The sequence below is a fragment of the Nyctereutes procyonoides genome, unplaced genomic scaffold (genome assembly GCF_905146905.1).
Source record: "Nyctereutes procyonoides isolate TBG_1078 unplaced genomic scaffold, NYPRO_anot_genome, whole genome shotgun sequence".
Classification (NCBI taxonomy): domain Eukaryota; kingdom Metazoa; phylum Chordata; class Mammalia; order Carnivora; family Canidae; genus Nyctereutes; species Nyctereutes procyonoides.
In genome coordinates, this window is record NW_026575020.1 from 42,275,222 (window position 1) to 42,282,373 (window position 7,152).

At 41.9% G+C, this 7,152-nt stretch overlaps 1 pseudogene; it reads right to left on the bottom strand.

Moving 5' to 3' along the window:
- Nucleotides 1-2,801: 2,801 nt before the first annotated feature.
- Nucleotides 2,802-4,111, bottom strand: LOC129512629 (ATP synthase subunit gamma, mitochondrial-like; annotated as a pseudogene).
- Between the last annotated feature and the right edge of the window lie 3,041 nt (nt 4,112-7,152).

The following is a 7,152-nucleotide window of genomic DNA, read 5'->3' on the forward strand; positions in this document are numbered from 1 at the left end:
CTTTAAACTTTTCAAAGTCCATTCAATGGTGAGATTCCCTACCTTCTTCTCATTTGACAGAAATTAGAAGTGCCCAGACCAAGAAGATATTTGCAAATGTCCTATCAGATAGAGGGCTAATATCCAAAATCTATAAAGAACTTATCAAATTCAACACCCAAAACCAAAAAGTATAGTCAAGAAATGGGCAGAAGACATGAATAGACATTTCTCCAAAGAAGACATACAAATGGCCATCAAGCACTTGAGAAAAGGCCATGTGCCATCACCTGGCATCAAGAAAATACAAATCAAAACCACAGTAAGATACCACCTCACACCAGTGAGAATGGCTAAAATGAACAACTCAAGATACAACAGATGTTGGCAATGATGTGGAGAAAAGGGAACCCTCTTGCACTGTTGGTGAGAATGCAAACCAGAGCAGCCCCTCTGGAAAACAGTATGGAGGTTCCTCAAAGAGTTAAAAATAGAGCTACACTATGACCCAGCAGTTGCACTTCTAAGGCATTTATCCAAAAGACACATACATAGTGATTTGAAGGGGACCTTGTGCCCAATGTTTAGAGCAGCAATGTCCACAATAGCCAGAATATGGAAAGAGCCCAGATGTCCATCGACAGATGAATGGATAAAGAAGAGGTGGGGTATATACACAATGGAATATTCCTCAGCCATCAAAAAGAATGAGATCTTGCCATTTACAACCAGGTGGTTGGAGCTAGAGGGTAAGCAAAATAAGTCAGGCAGAGTGAGACAAATACTATATAATTTCACTCATACATGGAATTTAAGAAACAAAACATGAACATAGGGGAAGGGAAAGGAAAATGAAATAAAATGAAAACAGAAAGGGAGGCAAACCATAAGAGACTCTTCACTGTAGGGAACAAATTGAAGGTTGCTGGAGGGGAGGTGGATGGGAGGATGGGGTAACTGGGTGATGGGCATTATGGAGGACACTTGATGGAATGAGCACTGGGTGTTGTATGCAACTGATGAATCACTAAATTCTACCTCTGAAACTAATAATACAGTATATGTTCATTAATAATTTAATTTTTTAAAGTACCCAGACCAATGACATGTAAGACACAGCTACCATTATGAATGTCAGCTACCAATTCAGCTATATTTATAAAGCAAGATATGTAAAAATATCTCATTGGAAACAGTTGGGGAAACTTATGTTTATATTTTTCCAAATCACCTCTGATTTTTCCTGGCCTCATGATAAGGATATTCAGGCTCAGAGCATGAGGAGAATGCCATCCAACAATGATGATATAGGGTTTCAGAGGGACATCAGAGCCAGGCTCTTCAATAAACTGGTGGGCACAGTGCTTGATGGTCGCTGAGTTTTTCAAGGGCTTATGGAATTTTTAAGATTTAGAAGAAAGAGGGGCACCTGAATGGCTCAGTTGGTTGGACTTCTACCTTCAGCTCAGGTCATGATCCCAGGGTCCAAGCCCCTTGTCGGGCTCCCTGTTCAGCAGGGAAGTCTGTTCTCCATCTCCCTCTGTCCTTGTTCATGCTCTCTCTCTCTCAAATAGATAAACAAAACCCTAAAAAAAAAATAAAGATTTGGAAGAAAGAATGTATTATCCAAAGTGTTAAAATAAAATAAGGGTAGCCCCGGTGGCCCAGCGGTTTAGCACCGCCTTCAGCCCAGGGCCTGATCCTGGAGACCCGGGATCGAGTCCCACATCAGGCTTCCTACGTGGAGCCTGCTTCTCCCTCTGCCTGTGTCTTTGCCTCTCTGTGTGTGTGTCTCTCATGAATAAATAAATAAAATCTTTTAAAAAATAAAATGATAAATTCATAAATGAATAATTAAATGTTTACACAATGTAATATGTTAACTAGGCAAGTAAAACCCACTTCAACAGATATGTAAATTATATTAAATGTGGTACATGGATGCACTTTAATACATTTGGTATGATGTAGAGTGAATTATCCAAAATAGATTTGCCTTAACACCACAAAGGCCAGGAAAATGTTGCCTAGATTATGTGACATACTGTAACTTTTCTCTTAAGTCTGATGACTTTTGGGATCATACAAATGCTCTGGAACTAAATATTGGTGATGATGTACAACATTGCGAATGTAATAAATGTTTCTCAAAAGTACACTTTAAAATGTCTAAAATGGGGGCACCTTGGTGTCTCAGTCAGTTAAGCATCCAATTCTTGATCTCAGCTCAGGTCTTGATCTCAGGGTCATGAGTTCAATCCCCATGTTGGGCTGCATGCTGGGTGTGAAACCTACTTTAAAAAAATTAAATAAAATAAAACTTCTAACATGGTCAACCTTGTTATGTATATTTTACCATAATAATAATTTTTTTAAAAATTCCCAAACTCACTTCCCCAGCCCATAGGGTGATTAAGGGGGAGGAAGAAACAAGGATCTGTCTTGAATCCCTCACATAAAGGCAAGAACTGAAAACAAGAACAGAGTGGGCACTTGAGTGGTGGTGGGGGAAGTGCAGAGCTCACGGGCTGAGCATCACAACTGTGGCTGAAGGGAGGGGTAGGGGCAGTCAGCAGTGATAAGGAGATAAATGAACCCAGCTTTTCAGACTTCAGGGAACCAGTGTTCAGTGATCATCATCATGCTGTACAGAGTGCAAGTCATAGATCCCAAAAGAGATAGCAAGCCTGGAAAAATGAGTCATGGGGAAGGGAAAGAAAACGTTGCCCATCTAAAGAGGAAAACAATGACCAAGAGCCTGCATGATATGGTGCAGTGGTCTCCATCTGAAGCTCATTAACAGAATCATCTGGAAGTACATATATTTTTTTTCTTATGGTAAGCTGTTTATTGTAAGATAATTTACAAACATCTTGCTGTCTTTAGTAGTTTAAACAATGGATCAACAATTTCTTCTGATGAGGACAGCAGTAAGCTAAAAATAAAATCAGCGGGCTGAATTTTCCTTCCTTACTTCTTATCTGAGGATGAAACTTGGTTTTCATTAATCCAGAGCTGCTGCACCAGAGATGATTTCAATCAACTCTTTCGTGATGACAGCCTGGCGGGTGCAATTGAATGTCAAAGTCAGTTTGTCAATCATCTCAGAAGCGTCCTTGCTAGCATTGTCCATGGCCGTCATCCTGGCACTCTGCTCACTTGTGGTGGATTCCTTTAGAGAATAGTAGATGATGTTGGCTAAATTGTATTCTTGGTAATTCTGCAGCACGTCAGCATCAATATCATCATAGATACTCATGCTCTCAGCACTTGCAACGGTTTCAAGGGAAAAGATGGGCTTTTCTTCTGTGTTGTAGGAGATGACAGACCTGAACCGATTATAGATTATCATTTATCACATTCATATCCAGAATTCAGCAGTTCCAGGGCAATGACGGACGCATCTGATTTTATCACCAATTCCAATGAGCATAACTTCTTTCCCGGCTGCTTCGAGCGGGGCCCCTCATTTTTCATCTGTTTAGCAACCGACGAATGAATAGCAGAGCCCTCGATCTGAAGACACACCGATAAGAAGGTGTTTCTTCTTGTTTTCAGGCACCTTAATATCAGCTTTTTCATACAGGGCCAAAAAGCCTATTCCATACACTTGAGCTGGTTTCAGTTCTCCCTCAGCTAGGGCATATTTTGCTGCTGCTACCATTTTCATAGATGTGGTGATTTTCTGGATGTTTTTAATGGACTTTAGTCGCCTGGTAATATCTTTTAGAGTTACCATATTTTGAACTTGGATCCATTGCGGCTGCATGGCCCAGGCCAAGAGCCTGGTGACGCCCGCCCAAGAGAACATGGTGCTACCGGCCCCACTGAAGGTCAGTCAGACAGCTCATCTGGAAGTATATTAATATCACCAGCACCTACCACATCACTGCACCCTGCACCCTCTGTACCCCCATCTCTACTGTGATTCCAGTTCTGGAGGTCTTGATGGGTCACATGGTGGACATAGAGCCATACATCAGAGCTTCACTGCAGCCTTCCACCCCTTTCAGCTGCATGAGTATGAACAAATCACCTTATTTTTCTGCATCTCAGCATCCTCCCTTGTGAAACAGGAAAATGTGTGCAGGGGGCTAATACTTAATGAAATCGACAGGTAAAATACGTGCCACAGAGCAGCCTTTTAATTAATATATATTTCTTTTCCTCTTCTCTAATGGTGCCTATCCCACTTGTGAATCTATTTTCTTTCCATCAAGCTGTAAAGCAGAAGACACAGCAGGTGATTTTGAATAGAGAACAGGAAACATTTCCCATAATAAATGTAATAAAAGATGATGTTTTAAATAGACTCTGTTATGAGTTAAAATCTGCCACTGAGGCAGCTTTATTCGTAAGTCAAAAAAATGCAAATAACCCCAGTGTCCACTGACAGTAGACTAGATAAATCCTTTGTAGTGTACATCTCTTAGAAGCAATTTTTAAAAAATCAAACTGCTTATAGACACAGCAACGTGGATGTCAACAGACACACTGAGCAAAAGAAGCCACATACACACACACACACACACACAAATATATACTGTTATTTTTGTATGACTCTATTCAAATTAAATTTATAACCTGAAACTAACCAATGGAGGGAAGTCAGACTAGTGGTAACATTTTGTAGGTTTTTGACTAGGAAAGGCCGCAAAAGAGCCTATAGTGCTGGAAAAGTTCTGTATCTTGAGTTTTGGGTGGTAGCTTGAGTTCATGTAAAAACTCATTGAGGTATGCACTTAAGATTGTGGCACTTTGTTGTATGCATGTTATACTCCAAGGTAGAGGTGGGGGTGGGTAGCCAGGGAAAACCCACCGCACAAGTCCACAAAAATATACTGCCACACTGCCCTAAAACCCAAACTATCAAGCCTAAAGTTGTGCCAGTGGTTCAAAAGTCTTTTGACCAAAAGTACAAAGATTAAGGGGGGAAAAAAATTTTTTTTGGACCCAGCCTGGGAGGAAACCAACTTTAAATGAATGAAACACATATAACAACTAAAATCGAGATCATGAGGAAAGTGTTTTATTGTAGTTCCCTGAAGAGTGCTCTATAAAAGAGTTATTGAAATTTTAATATTCTTTATTGTCATTCACAGAGTTATTTTGGTTTAGGGTCCATTTGTATAGGAAACGCATGATTAAGCAGGAAAGCCGGTTACAACCGCATGTCTGACATTTTTGACACTTTTTACTCAAAAGTTATTAGAAAAAGTGGACTATGTGTATTCTACAGTCTTTGTTCCTCTACTGTTCTGTACTTCTGAAATTTCACTGCTTATATTCTTTGCTTGCAATTACATTAAGCTGCTGCCTGACCAATAGTGGTGCCATGGTAATGCTCTCTGCTGTGTTCTGAGGCTAGGACTCACAGAGGCAAACAGACCCAAGAATACTCAGATCCACTGAATTAGACCTTCTATGTTCCTCAGCCCCTTTGAACATCCTTCCTATGTATGAGCTTCCCACATTATGCGTCCTTCTTCCCCAGAGTACAAGCCAGAAAACTCACTTGCCTCTCTTCTCTTGGAGCTAGAGTGCAGGCATGGGGGCTAGGCTCCCCTAATCAGACATGAAATAAAAGCTACTTTAATTCTAAGTAGGGAAAATCAGGGAGGTAGGCACCATGTAGAATGAATCTGCTTTCTGGCAGGGGTGGCTGTCGATGCTGCCAAGTCTCAGGGGCAGCAAGAGTGGGGTTTTAGCAGCAGAGGGGCCATCTGAGATGCCTGTGTCCAGTGGCTGCTGCTGTTGTTGGGCACAAAGCCTCAAGCCTATTTCCTGGTCCTGCCAATGGCTCCATGAGCTGTGCAGTGTCCCATAAAAAATTCCTTCCAATTTAAACGGGCTGGAGGGAGTTCTGTTGTTGGCACTCAGAGCCCTGAGTGTCACCCACTACGTCAGTCAGTGTTCTCTAGAAAAACAGAACCAATAGAAGGTGATAGATAATAGTAGATAGATAGATGACAGATAGATAGGTGGCTTTGTTTTTAGGAATTGGCTTACACTTCATCAGAGTTGACAAGTCTGAAATCCATATGGTAGGCTGGAAACTCAAGCAGGAGCTGATGCATAGTCTTGAGGCAGAAAGGATAGCATGCAATAGCTACACCCCATCTCCTCTTCTCTTGGAGAATCTCAGTTTTTACTCTGAAAGCCTTTTGACTAATTAGATGAGGCCCAGCCATGTTATCAGGGTAATCTTTGCTTAAGGTCAACAGATTATAGATGTTAACCACATCTGCAAAATACATTCACAGCCATACCTAGATTACCATCTGATTAAATTACTGTGTGCTGTAGCCCAGCCAAGGTGACACATAAAATTAACCATTATACCAGCCAGATCAAGATTCCAGGAATGAGCATTCATTTTATGAGCATTCAGAGCTTTCACTCTGAAGAAGATTTCTTGGTACATTCAACATAAGTTTCTATGTGCAAAAATTTCACATATAGCTGTCCATACAGAAAATCCACCTAAGCTAGGCACCTGCATTCAAGAGAAAACTATCCTTGGAATCCATCCCATCCTCCCATCCCCCACAGCCCTCTACCTGCCTCCAACTGCTGTGGCCTCTCAGCTGGACTACAGCCACAGCCTCTTCACCATTCTGCCAACCTTTGGCCCTTCCTGCTCTGCTCTGTTGTCCACCCAGCCCCACGATATTCTTTCTTAAACACTAGCCTAACTGGGGCACCTGGGTGGCTCAGCGCTTGAGCATCTGCCTTCGGGCCTGGGTCTGATCCCGTGGTCCTGGGATCGAGTCCCACATCAGGCTCTCTGCATGGAGCCTGCTTCTCCCTCTGCCCATGTCTCTGCCTCTTTCTCTCTCTGTCAAGAATAAATAAAATCTTTAAAAACAAATACAAAACACTAGTCTAACTGTGTCTCCCTTGATTAAAAATCCTTTCAGGCCAACTCAGTGCTTCTGTCATCTCAAGCCAACAGCCATTAAGGTTTGGCTGCACACAATAGACACCAACTCTGACCAACTTATGTGAAAGAGGAATTCATGGAGCAGCCCCCAGGATGGAAGGAAGAGCTAAGGTCTTAAGAAGGACAGGAACCCAGGCTTCCCTAGTGACCTTGGAAGCAGGGACTCAGGGACAATCTTTTCAGACCCCAGCTTTGGGGATGAAGCCGTTGGACATTTCAAATCTCCATGC